The sequence below is a fragment of the Nicotiana tabacum genome, chromosome 2 (genome assembly GCF_000715075.1).
Source record: "Nicotiana tabacum cultivar K326 chromosome 2, ASM71507v2, whole genome shotgun sequence".
Taxonomy (NCBI): Eukaryota; Viridiplantae; Streptophyta; class Magnoliopsida; order Solanales; family Solanaceae; genus Nicotiana; species Nicotiana tabacum.
Window position 1 is genome coordinate 102,487,612 of NC_134081.1, and position 14,630 is coordinate 102,502,241.

The 14,630-nt window shown below is 38.6% G+C and overlaps 1 long non-coding RNA gene across 1 annotated transcript; it reads left to right on the plus strand.

Moving 5' to 3' along the window:
* Positions 1 to 1,052: 1,052 nt before the first annotated feature.
* LOC107770595 (uncharacterized) lies at positions 1,053 to 7,583 on the plus strand. The gene is made up of 4 exons (XR_012698551.1): positions 1,053 to 1,270; positions 2,403 to 2,511; positions 2,799 to 2,923; positions 7,401 to 7,583. It is a non-coding gene; the product is annotated as an uncharacterized LOC107770595 (long non-coding RNA).
* The last annotated feature ends 7,047 nt before the right edge of the window (positions 7,584 to 14,630 follow it).

The window sequence follows — 14,630 nt, forward strand, 5'->3', positions numbered from 1 at the left end:
AATAGCATCTATCTAAGTAAATTTTCTAAGTTATAATTAGGTATGTGAGTAATTTCTCTCTCACACACACATATACACTATATTGTAATTGATACTAATAACTTCTTTTTTATTCGTTCATCACTTTTATTTTTACTATTAGTCGATATAGGTCAAACGTTTTGTTTTTAATATTCATCGATGCATCTAAGTAAGTTATAAGTCGATGAATCAATTTACAAATAGATATATTTGATGATAAATTATATATACTAATTAGGATCTTCACAAGTCTATCCCTAAAAGAACCCGACCCTGTGGTCCTAGCACTTCGTGTTCTTATATATATACGGCTATACCTCTCTCTCTCTCTCTCTCTATACACACACACACACACACACACACACTTCATTGTAATACTTTAACTCTATATATAGCTTGTTATAGTATATGTTGTGTGTGTGTGTGTGTGTGTGTGTATATATATATATATATATATATATATATATATATATATATATATATATATATATATATATATTCGATGAATCAATTTACAAATAGTATGTTATATATAGTATATGTTAGTGTATTCATTATTTGTATTACAAAAGTGTTAACGAATTACATTTATATTATTTAGATAGTAAATATAAAAGTAATTCAAAAGTTTGACCAATGTTGACGTAATAACCGACCAACTTTGGTCGGTTATTTTGCAGAAAATAACAATTACCGACCAAAGTTGGTCGGTAAATGCTTCCCCTGCATTAACCGACCAACGTTGGTCGGTAATTTTAAATATAAATTCTTAAATATTATAAAATATTTTAAATAATAAAATAAACTAAGCAAGTCTGACCAGCTGGGTCAATTCGTTGACCAGTTTACTGATCAACGTTGGTCGGTATTTAGTTTTAAAAAAATATAATTTTTTTTTCAGTTTCCGTCCAAGCTGAACGGCTTTTGATCGCTTTTTTTGACCGACCAACATTGGTCAGAAATATTTGGTCGGTTTTTAGCGGATTTCTAGTAGTGCCTACAACAATGCACACACCTCTGGTAAAGCTTCATCCGCCAATGCCCAAAACCCTAGCACCTTCATCGTTGGCAAACTGAGAAGACCTAGAACAATGAAAACTTCCCCAGCACACCTGTAACTTACCCAACACTTTGACGTCTTCCACCTCACGCCACAGCCATGGAAACAGGTCAGCGCCTCACAAACAGAGAATACCCATTAGCAATTGCTTCATAGGACGTTGCAAAATACTCATCATTAGGACTTAAGGTACCAAGGTCTCTTTCTCTATTCTTCATTTTTATTTCTTTACCTCGTTTTTTCCTTTGTTAATATTTTTATCTTGCACCTGGCTTTTTAATTTCCTATTTCTTTAATGAGGTTTGTGTTTCTTCAATTTTGCTCCTTCGGCGTCTCTTTTAATTTTTGGGTTTCATTTGTTGATTTATTTTGGAGATTCAAGATGGGACGAGGGTTTACGATTGGGGTTTTGTATCTTTTAATAGATGTATGGTTTAGTTTGCTGTTGGTTCTGATTGTCGCACTTCAATTTTCTAACTATACACATGCTTTACATTTTGCTAGATTATTGTTGTTGGTTGTGATTTTGGCAGGCTTAGCTTCCTGCACAACTTTCAGAAAGCTTTAGCACTTTCTTAGTGCCTTTATTCCCCAATAATATCTTGCCTTATTTAAAAATTATTTTTCCAGACTGTTGTGAAAATAATAAATATAGTATCTGATTTTGACATGCTAAGGTTCTTTCTTTTATGCTTGGTTTTTCTGGCACTTTATGTGTTCAGTGTACTTTTATGGAAGTTTAAACTATGGTTTGCTGCTAAGTTTGTTTACAAAATCTACGAATTGATTGGTATCAGACGCGAGTAGATAAAATGTAGCCTTATCTTTAGTGCATTCTTAAAGATAGGCACTTTGTGCTTTGCATGAATGCACTTTTAATGGATACACATAAGACTAAATTGTATTAGATTTTGTAATTCAGTCTATCTACTCTACGGTGTTAAACGTGGGAAGCAATTTGATGATCAATATCATATGTTTAATACTCAGAACTTGTTATCGAACTGAGAACCATAGTTTTATTGTACAATTGTCGAAGACTACAATACTTACCTCTCGAGAAGCCATGAAATGCCTTACCAAATTGACATTATCTTTCACCAGAAGTTCTATTAAAAGAGTAATGCAACCAAGAGACTTATCATGAATTAGAGATGCAGTCTTCTACTTACAACAAATATATCCATGAAGCGATCATGTGTATTTATCCTATTCATGTTTGTTGCTTATCAACTTTTAGTCTTCTCAACTGTATTATGTCTCATATATCCTATGACTTCTTTTACTTCATTACGACATCTGGACTTGCTTGGTTTTATAGGTGCAGCAGGTAGTTTTTTTATGTTTTTTTTTTGTGGACGGGAAAGAAGGACAAAGTTGAATCACAACCCTACCATCAAGACCCTTATATTGCAGTAAAAAATATTCAAGTACTTCCCTATCCTATTTGCATTTTAAAGTTATGAATATAGAACTTATCAAAAAGACAGTTACAATTATTTCAAAAAAGAATTTTACTTGTCATGTTATTGTTTGTCATATCACTATGTTTAAAAGTATCTTTTTCTAATTATATGGTTACGCCACAACTAAGGCCTTATATATATTTTGGTACCGTAAATTCAGAATATTGAAACATATAGAATTATTTTGTAATAGTAGACTGTAATCATTTAATTTATAGGTCAATTATCTTCTTACTCTTTTCTTCCTACAGTTTCTTCCCGATGGTTGGAGCCTCACCAACACAACTCAGCTATGTTAGTTGGATATAACTTGTGAACACAAATGCATTGGTAATATTTGCAAGATGGACGAGAGAAGATGAGTGATGGGAAACTGGTAAGCATCTTTAAAATTACTACTACTCTTTAAGTATTACCTTCAAGTAAGCACCAAAAATTCTTTAGAATTCTTGTTAGTAAACGATTTTACATAGTTAGATGCCGAGGCTGAATTCCTAAACAATCTCTTACCATTCTTAATAAGTTTTTAGGATAAATGATTTCCTACGACTCTTTTCTTATATCTCCAAAAACGTCATAAAATTTTTAGAAGATGCAGCTTAATCAAAAACTAAAGATTATGTAGTGTATTAATAGTTCATGTACTCATATTTTTCCTTTCTTGATTAACATATAAGATTCAAAGAAGTTGTATACATAGTATAATCATCAAAAGTTGAAAAAAAAGTAATCTTTGTTAGTAACAAAGAGATGAGAAATGTACCCCGGACTCAAGAACTATAATGGAATATAAGATGAGTTTTGATTTATCCTTTTTCTTAAAGATTTATGTTTAAATATTTAAACAATTCCTTGTTTCCATGGATGAGAATAAAGAAGTTACTTTAAAATTAGGCACTTCTTCTGCTTTCTTTTATTTTAAATGAAGAACAATTGAGGAAGAACAATAAGGGTACTGAGTTGGAATATCACCGCAAGAATTTTTGTAGATTCTTCATTGAGCTTCTATGATGCTAAAAACATGAAGTGAAAGAAAAATTAAAAAGAAAAAGAAAAAGTTGATGTCTGAGACTAGGTCACTGGTATCTCTTTGTTGGTTTTGAAGTATGTGTGTTTCACCAGTGAAAGAGTCTTGACCTGGTAGCAAGAATTGCTGGATGGAAGGGTTATCAGTTGTTGTGTGCTACTCCATTATATTTATTTATAATTGCCAAATTACCTGCTATGAATACATTCATTTGGCTATAGTAGTTCTGCTACATGCTAATATAGTACTAATATTATTTGGTATGAAATTAAATGCTAATAGCTAAATGAAAGTCTTAATTTATTTTACCATATGCAAAGAAGTTGCTTTCATTAGTTGACAAAGATTTGATTTATGGCTCTACAAATTGTTGTTAACCATTGAATTGGTATCTTAAACTCGAACATCAAACTTAGTGTCTTGACTTATGACCTATAATAGTATATTGGTTATCAAATAATCTTGTGGGTGACATTATGGATAAGTGTGCTGGATAATTGAACAATATGTCAGATGTTTTCTCTAGTGTTAGTAGTAATTGAACATCTTTTATCAATATATTAGAATCCGTTACCTTCTCAAAAAAAAAAGAAAGTAATATGACATTGAGAAAGTGTTTTCTTTTTCTTATTCATACTTGCTGAATACCGTTGTGCTTATTAAATTTGTAAGTGAAGCAAATGAACAAACGGAAGAAGAAAGCTGTGAAGAACTTATAATAGTATTGGTTGATCGTTGCTAGACCTTCAAATGTTGTAGGAACCTTTGATTTTTAAATGTTTTTGCAAACTTATGTATGCTGACTCTTGGATTATTAAACAATAATATATATATTTTGCTTTTATATATTGATAATACTAGTTGGATATTTGTATTATGCTTTATTATAATATTACAATAGGTTCGTTTACCATAGCAATAGCTTCTAGTAACTGTTCTAATAAACAACCAAACCGTTGCAATATCCTCAAGAAAACCGTTGCAGAAGCCAACTAACCATTGCAATAGCCCCAACTAACCATTGCAATTGTGATGACCCAAAATGTTATCTTTAAATTTAATAATTAATTATGTGTTCTAAGAGCTTGAAAAGTACTATTTATCATTCTCTGACTTGCGTGCACAGTCCGTAAAATTTTTCGGAAAGTTTTCAGGTGAAAAATGGATTAAAATGTGAATTAGATGTTTAAAACACAACTAAGTTGACTTTGGTCAATATTTTGAGCAAACGTACTCGAATCAGTATTTTGATAGTTCCAGTAGGTCCGTATCGTGAATTGGGACTTGGGCGTATACCCGGAATCACATTCCGAGGTCCCTAGCCCGAGATATGGAATTTTGATGAAAAATTTAAAGTTTAAGTTCAAATAGTGACCGGAAGTCGAATTATGTGCAAATGACCCCGGAATAGAATTTTGATGATTCCAACAGCTCCGTATGGTGATTTTGGACTTAGAAGCGTGATCGGAATTTTATTTGGAAGTCCGTAGTGGAATTATGCTTGAAATGCCGAAAGTTGAATTTTTGGGAAGTTTGACCGAGGGGTTGACTTTTTGATATCGGGGTCGAAATCCGATTCTGAAAATTTTTATAGCTCCGTTATGTCATTTATGACTTGTGTGCAATATTTGAGGTCAATCGAACTTGATTTGGTAGGTTCCGGTGTTGTTTGTAGAAATTGAAAGTTTCAAAGTTCATTAAGCTTGAATCTATGTGTGGTTCATGATTTTAGCGTTGTTTGATGTGATTTGAGGTTTCAAATAAGTTCGTATGATATTTTAGGACTTGTTGGCATATTGGGTTGAGGTCCCGAGGGCCTCGGGTGAGTTTCGGATGGTTAACGGATCAAAAATGGGACTTAAATAGCTGCTGCAAAAGCTGCTGCAAATTCTCTTATGCTGTGCAATCGAGCCCCCAGAAATCGAGCCGAGGATCGAAGGCAGGCTCGAGATCCATGATCGAAGGCCACTGATCGAAGGCCCAGGATCGAGGGTTATGACCAAGGCCAGTGATCGAAGGCCATAAGGATCGAAGCCATGATCGATAGCCAGGATCGACGGCTGTGATCGAGCCCCAGGGTCGAGGGCCATGATCGGACTCCCATGATCGAGGTTCAGTATCGGACTCTCATGATCGAGGTCCAGGATCGGACTCCACGATCGAGGTCATCCTGGACAGATCCGTAAGTTATAAAAATAGGGGGGTTTCGTCCCATTCGCTATTTTTAACAACTTGGAGCTTGAGCAGAGGCGATTTTTGATATATCTTCAAGAAAAAACATTGGGGTAAATATTCTTAACTCAATCTTGGTTAGATTACCTGAATCCATCACTGTTTTTAACATTTAATTGGTGATTTAAGTTGAAAAAATTTGAAAACCCTCTTGGATAGATTTGTGGATTTGAGGGTCGAATCGTTATTTGGAATTTAGTCATTTTAGTATGGTTAGACTCGTGATTGAATGGGCATTCATATTTCGTAACTTTCGTCGGATTTCGAGATATGGGCCCCACGGGCTATTTTTGAGTTAATTTCATATTTTTATTGAAAACAAAAATGTAGTATTTTCGCATAGAATTAATTCTATAATTTTTGTTGACTGTATCGAATTAATTATGACTAGATACGAGTCGACCGCAGTCGAAAAATCGAGGAAAAAGTATAATACTTGATTAAATTGGAGTAAGTCGAGGTAAGTGACTTGTCTAACCTTGTGTGGGGGAAATTTCTCCTAGAATTGATATTAATGTGATTATTGAAATGTGTTGAAAGTCGTATACACGAGGTGACGAGTGTGTACACGGGCTAAATGTGAAAGATTATATTTTTAAATTGTGTAGATCATTGTTGCGCAGTTATTAAATTATTTTATCTTGTTATATTCTTCATCATTGATTTGTGATATATATTTTAGATTTGTTTACCTTTTTTCTGCTAATTGTTTTACCTGTTTAATTGAAACTTGATTTCTTTTATACTGTGCATTATTTGAAGGTTGATTTTCTTTAAATTAAATATTATTAATATGAAGTATTTGACATTTTTAAATTTGATATTGAAGCAACGTATTAAAAATTTAAAATATTATTTTTCTGAATTATTTATTCTTGAATATTTTCATAAGATTTTTTTTTTTGGATTATTCTGGCATGAACCGTGAGCTCTTTATTATTGAAAAATATTGTTATTAATTTTTTTGTGGAAAATTAAAATATTGGGCACTTGAGGTGCAAATTATGATATATTGTGATATTGATACGCATGCGGTGGTATAAGGTCTGGGTGTTGAAACGCATGCGGTGAGATAAGGGTGGCTTGATACGCGTGGCTAGTAAGGGTGACTACTAGAAGTCATGCGGTGTGATAAGGGTGGCTAAAATGCGGGATGCTATTTCGAAAAAAAAAATTCTTTCTTTAAATAAATTGTGAAGGCTCCCGCGGTGGTATAAGAAAATGAGATATTGTGAAATTATTTATAATTTGGGACTATGAGGCGGTACCTCGGTAGTGCCCTTGTTGATATTGATTTATGGCCATAGTTGCCTTCGATTAATTGTTGTGATTTTCATAAAGTTGAAGGAAATGCTGTTTTGATTCTACGAGATATTATTTGAAATTATTTGGTGTCATTAAATGTGACATACTATTCGATTCTTTTCCAATGTCATTTTATTTTATTATATCATTAAATATTTTACCATGCCATTATTATTTTCCAGTAGGGCCTCACCTGATCTCGTCACTACTCTACCGAGGTTAGGCTTGGCACTTACTGGGTACCGCTGTGGTGTACTCATACTACACTTCTGCATATTTTTTTGTGCAGATCCAGGTATATTTTACCAGCCTAGACGTCAGTGAGTTACCTGCGCACGGAGATTTCGAGGTATATCTGCCAGCGTCTGCAGACTCCGGAGTCCCCTTCTATCATTTTACGTTGCTTCCTTATATTTTATTTAGACCTTGACATATAGAGACATTGAGAATAAATTCTTAGAAACTTGTGATTTATTTCTACCGGGTTTTGGGAGTTGAAATTGTTTGAATTGTAGTTTATTTACTTCAGATATTTATTATTATTCCGCATTGATAGGCTTACCTAGTCTTAGAGACTAGGTGCCATCACGACCTCCTACGGAGGGAATTTGGGGTCGTGACAAGTTGGTATTAGAGCACTAGGTTCATAGGTGTTATGAGTCACAAGCAGGTTTAGTACAGTCCTGCGGATCGGTACGGAGACGTCTGTACTTATCTTCGAGAGGCTCTGGAACTGTTAGGAAATATTCACTTCTTTGATTCCTTATCGTGCGTATTTGTTGACTTCAAAATTTTAAACAATTGTCTTTCTATTCTCTCACAGATGGTGAGGACACGCACGACTGGATCTGATGATCAAACACCCGCGCCCCCTGTTGGAGCCGCAAGAGGCCGGGGTCGGGGCAGAGGCCGAGGAAGACCACGTGGTACAGCCAGAGCACCTGCACGAACTGCTGTACCAGAGCACCAGTAGCTCCAGTTGGAGAGCAGGCACCTGAGACGCCTGTTACTACTCCTGCACTTCAGGAGACTCTTGCCCAGTTTTTGAGCATGTTTGGCACTTTAACTCAGGCAGGATTAATTCCACTTGCTCCTGCCACATCTCAGGTTGGGGGAGGAGCACAGACTCCTGCCGCCCGTACTCCAGAGCCACGTGCCCAAGTTGACCATGCCCCAGAGGTTATACCAGTGCAACCAATTATCCCAGTTCGGCCTGATATTAGGACAGCAGTTTCAGAGGGGGAGCAGTTCAGGCTCGAGAGGTATAAGAAGTACCACCTTCCCACTTTCAGCGGTTTAGCTTCAAAGGATGCTCAGGGTTTTCTGGAGGAATGTCACCGTATCCTTCGTACTATGGGTATTGTGGATTCCAGTGGGGTTTATTTCACTACATTCCAGTTTAGAGGAGCAGCCTACCAGTAGTGGTGGGCATATGAGTTGGATAGTCCCGCTGAGACATCTTTACACACTTGGACTCAATTTTCGGATATGTTCTTAAGGGAGTATGTTTCTTAGAGTCTTAGGGATGCATGGCGTGCAGAGTTGAGCAGTTGCGCCAGGGTTCTATAACTGTGTCAGAGTATGCGGTCTGATTTAATGATTTGGCTAGGCATGCACCAGCCTTAGTTGCTACTGTTCGAGAGCGGGTTCGCAGATTTATTGAGGGTCTTCACCCTAGTATCAGATACACTATGGCCCGAGAGCTAGAGATGGACGTCACATACCAACAGGTGGTGTCAATTGCTAGAAGATTGGAAGGTATATGGACTCGGGAGAGGGAAGAGAGGGAAGCTAAGAGACCCCGAGGTTCTGGAACATATAATAATTCTCGTGCCCTAGTTGCAACACGTCATGGTAGAGGTTATGTGAGCCATCCTATTAATTCAGCACTTCTAGCTTCCAGTGGTATTCCGACTACTCCCAGACCACAGGTTCCATATTATGCACCACCAGTGTCTTCTGTACCTCCTGTATGGGGTGCTTTCAGCGGACAGTCTAGTCGATCAGGCCCGAGCCAGTCTCAACAGCCACGTCCTCTGAGGGCATATTTTGAGTGTGGTGACACTCGTCATATCATGAGGGATTGCCCCATAATTAGGAGGGGTGCACCTCCACGAATTTCTCAGGCCCCACCTATTCCTCAGGGTCCTCAGGCTTCTCAGACCATGATTACTGCACCAGTTGCCACTCCACCTACACAGCCAGCTAGAGGTGGAGGTCGGACAGGTAGAAGTCGCCCTAGAGGGGGAGGCCAGGCCAAATATTATGCCCTTCCTGCTAGGACAGATGCCGTTGCATCCGATTCTGTTATCACAAGTATTATTCCGGTCTGTCATAGAGATGCATCAGTTTTATTTGATCCAGGCTCCACTTATTCTTATGTGTCATCTTATTTTGTCCCGTATTTGGGCGTATCACATGATTACTTGAGTTCTTCTATTTATGTATCTACACCTGTGGGTGAATCCATTATTATAGACCGTGTGTATCGGTCGTGTTTAATTGTCATCAGTGATTTTGAGGCCAGAACTAATTTATTATTGCTCAGTATGGTGAATTTCGATATTATTTTGGGCATGGACTGGTTGTCGCCCTATCACACTATTCTTGATTGTTACGCCAAGACGGTGACATTGGCTATGCCAGGTCTACCGCAGCTAGAGTGGAGAGGTACCTCGGATCATGTTCCTAGCAGGGTTGTTTCATTTCTTAAAGCTCAATGAACGGTTTAGAAGGGGTGTGATGCGTATCTGTCCTATGTGAGAGATGTTAGTATTGATACTCCTACTGTAGAGTCAGTTCCTGCAGTAAGGGATTTTCCTGATGTATTTCCAGCAGATCTTTCGGGTATGCCACCCGACAGGGATATTGATTTTGGTATTGATCTATTACCGGGTACTCAGCCCATTTCTATTCCACCATACCGTATGGCCCCAGCAAAGTTGAAAGAATTAAAAGAATAGTTACAGGAATTGCTTGATAAGGGTTTCATTCGGCCTAGTGTATCGCCGTGGGGTGCTCCTGTCTTATTTGTAAAGAAGAAGGATGGTTCTATGCGGATGTGTATTGATTATCGCCAGTTGAACAAGGTTACAGTGAAGAACATGTATCCATTGCCACGTATTGATGACTTATTTGATCAGCTTTAGGGTGCCAGGGTATTCTCAAAAATTGACTTGCGTTCAGGCTATCATCAGTTGAAGATTCGGGAGCTAGATATTCTGAAAACTGCTTTCAGGACTCGGTACGGTCATTACGAGTTCCTTGTGATGTCTTTTGGGCTGACCAATGTCCCAATATCATTTATGAACTTAATGAATAGTGTATTTCAACCCTATCTTGATTCCTTCGTCATTGTATTTATTGACGACATTCTGGTGTATTCCCGAAGTCGGGAAGATCATGAACAACACCTGAGGACTATGCTTCAGATTTTGAGAGAAAGGAAGTTATATGCAAAATTTTCAAAGTGTGAATTCTGGCTTGATTCATTGGGATTTTTGGGTCATATAGTTTCGTGCGAGGGGATCAAAGTAGATCCAAAGAACATTGAAGCAGTGCAGAGTTGGTCCAGACAGCCCTCAGATACGAAAATTCGGAGTTTCCTTGGTTTGGCTGGGTATTATCGCCGATTTGTAAAGGGTTTCTCTTCTATTGCTGCATCTATGACCAAATTGACCCAGAAGGGTGCTCCGTTCAGGTGGACCGAGGAATGTGAGGAGAGCTTCCAAAAGCTCAAGACAGCTTTGACTACAGCCCCAGTATTGGTATTACCTACAGGTACAGGATCTTATACTGTGTATTGTGACGCGTCGCGTATTGGTCTCGGTGCAGTGTTGATGCAAGACGGTAGGGTGATTGCCTACGCGTCCAGACAGTTAAAGGTGCATAAGAAGAATTATCTTGTACATGACCTGGAGTTAGCAGCTATTGTTCATGCCTTAAAAATTTGGCTATATTATTTGTACGGTGTCCATTTTGAGATCTACACCAATCACCAGAGTCTACAACATCTGTTTAAATAGAAGGATCTTAACTTGCGGCAACGGAGGTGGTTGGAGTTACTTAAGGATTATAATATCAACATTCTCTATCATCCTGGGAAGGCCAATGTGGTGGCCGATGCCTTGAGTCGTAAGGCGGAGAGTTTGGGCAGCTTAGCATATTTACCGGTAGCAGAGAGGCCTTTGGCCTTGGATGTTCAGGCCTTGGCCAACCAGTTTGTTAGATTGGATGTTTCCGAGCCGAGTCGAGTTTTGGCTTGCGTGGTTTCTCAGTCTTCTCTTTATGATCGTATCAGGGAACGCCAGTATGATGATCCCCATCTGCTTGTCCTTAAGGATGCAGTTCAGCACGGTGATGCCAAGGAAGTCACTATTGGAGATGACGATGTATTACGGATGCGGGGCAGGCTATGTGTGCCTAATGTGGATGGCTTGCGTGAGTTGATTCTCCAGGAGGCTCACAGTTCACGGTACTCCATTCATCCAGGTGCTGCAAAGATGTATCAGGACTTGAGACAACACTATTGGCGGAGGCGGATGAAGAAAGACATAGTGGGGTATGTATCTCGGTGTCTAAATTGTCAACAGGTGAAATATGAGCATCAGTGACCGGGTGGATTACTTCAGAAGTTAGAGATTCCAGAATGGAAATGGGAGCGTATCACTATTGATTTTGTTGTTGGACTCCCACGGACTCAGCGGAAGTTTGATGCAGTTTGGGTGATTGTGGATAGGCTGAACAAATCAGCTCATTTCATTCCTGTGATTACTACTTACTCTTCAGAGCAGCTGGCTCAGGTATATATTCGCGAGATTGTCAGACTTCACAGTGTACCGGTATCTATCATCTCTGACCGAGTACACAGTTTACCTCACTTTTTTGGAGGGCAGTACAACGTGAGTTGGGTACTCGGGTAGAATTGAGTACAACATTTCACCCTCAGACGGACGGGCAGTCCGAACGCACTATTCAAATACTGGAGGATATGCTTCAGGCGTGTGTGATAGATTTTGGGGGTGCTTGGGATCAGTTCTTACCACTTGCGAAGTTTTCTTACAATAATAATTACCAGTCAAGCATTCAGATGGCTCCGTATGAGGCCTTGTATGGTAGGCGGTGCCGGTCTCCAGTGGGTTGGTTCGAACTGGGCGAGGCTAGACTATGGGGTACAGACTTGGTTCAGGATGCCCTGGAAAAGGTTAAGATGATTCAGGATCGACTTCGTACAGCCCAATCTAGACAGAAGAGTTATGCGGATCGGAAGGTTCGCGATGTTGCATTCATGGTTGGTGAGCGGGTATTGCTCCGGGTTTCGCCTATGAAGGGTGTGATGAGGTTCGGGAAGAAGGGCAAGTTGAGCCCTAGGTATATTGGGCCTTTTGAGATTCTTGAGAGAGTTGGAGAAGTGGCTTACAGACTTGCACTACCACCTAGTCTTTCTGCGGTTCATCCGATATTCTATGTATCTATGCTTCAGAAATGTCACGGCGATCCGTCTCATGTGTTAAACTTCAGTTCGGTTCAGTTGGACAAGGATCTATCTTATGTTAAGGAACCAATGGCTATTTTAGATAGGCAGGTTCGAAAGCTGAGGTCAAAGAATATTGCTTCCGTAAAGGTTCAGTGGAGGGGTCATCCGGTCGAGGAGGCGACTTGGGAGGCCGAGCATGATATACACAGATGTTATCCACACTTATTCACCAGCTCAGATACTTTTTCTAACTCCGTTCGAGGACGAACGTTTGTTTTAGAGGTGGAGAATGTGATGACCCAAAATATTATCTTTAAATTTAATAATTAATTATATGTTCTAAGATCTCGAAAAGTACTATTTATCATTCCTCGACTTGTGTGCGCAGTCCGTAAAATTTTTTGGAAGTTTTCAGGTAAAAAATGGATTAAAATGTGAATTAGATGTTTAAAATACAATTGAATTGACTTTGGTCAACATTTTGAGCAAACAGACTCGTATCAATATTTTGACAGTTCCGGTAGGTCCGTATCGTGAATTGGGACTTGGGCGTATGCCCGAAATCAAATTCCGAGGTCCTAGCCCGAGATATGGAATTTTGATGAAAAATTTAAAGTTTAAGTTCAAATAGTGACCGGATGTCGAATTATGTACAAATGACCCCGGAATAGAATTTTGATGATTCCAACAGCTCTGTATGGTGATTTTGGATTTAGGAGCGTGATTGAAATTTTATTTGAAAGTCCGTTGTGGAATTAGGCTTGAAATGCCGAAAGTTAAATTTTTGGGAAGTTTGACCGAGGGGTTGACTTTTTGATATCGAGGTCGAAATCCGATTCTGAAAATTTTCATAGCTCCTTTATGTCATTTATGACTTGCGTGAAAAATTTGTGGTCAATCGGACTTGATTTGGTAGGTTCCGGTGTTGTTTGTAGAAATTAAAAGTTTCAAAGTTCATTAGGCTTGAATCTATATGTGATTCGTGATTTTAGCGTTGTTTGATGTGATTTGAGGTTTCAAATAAGTTCGTATGATGTTTTAGGACTTGTTGGTGTATTGGGTTGAGGTCCCGAGGGCCTCGGGTGAGTTTCGGATGGTTAACGGATCAATAATGGGACTTAAACAGCTGCTGCAAATTCTCTTCTGCCGTGCAATCGAGCCCCCAGAAATCGAGCCGAGGATCGAAGGCAGGCTCGAGATCCATGATCGAAGGTCACTGATCGAAGGCCCAGGATCGAGGGTTATGACCAAGGCCAGTAATCGATAGCCATGATCGACGGTTGTGATCGAGCCCCTGGGTCGAGGGCCATGATCGGACTCCCCATGATCGGACTCCCATGATCGAGGTCCAGGATCGGACTCTCATGATCGAGGTTCAGGATCGGACTCCACGATCGAGGTCAGCCTGGACAGATCCGTAAGTTATAAAAACAGGGGAGTTTCGTCCCATTCGCCATTGTTAACAACTTGGAGCTTAAGCAGAGGCGATTTTCGATATATCTTCAAGGAAAAATATTGGGGTAAGTGTTCTTAACTCAATCTGGGTTAGATTACCCGAATCCATCACTGTTTTTAACATTTAATTGGTGATTTAAGTTGAAAAAATTTGAAAACCCTCTTGGATAGATTTGTGGATTTGAGGGTCGAATCGTTATTGGAATTTAGTCATTTTGGTATGGTTAGACTCGTGGTTGAATGGGCTTTTCATATTTCGTAACTTTCATCGGATTTCGAGACATGGGCCCCACATGCCATTTTTGAGTTAATTTCGGATTTTTATTGAAAACAAAATTGTAGTATTTTCGTATAGAATTAATTCTATAATTTTTGTTGACTGTATCGAATTAATTATGATTAGATACGAGTCGATCAGAATCGAAAAATCGAGGAAAAAGCATAATACTTGATTAAATTGGAGCAAGTCGAGGTAAGTGACTTGTCTAACCTTGTGTGGGGGAAATTTCCCCTAGAATTAATATTAATGTGATTATTGAAATGTGTTAAAAGTCGTGTACATGAGGTGACGAGTGTGTACACGGGCTA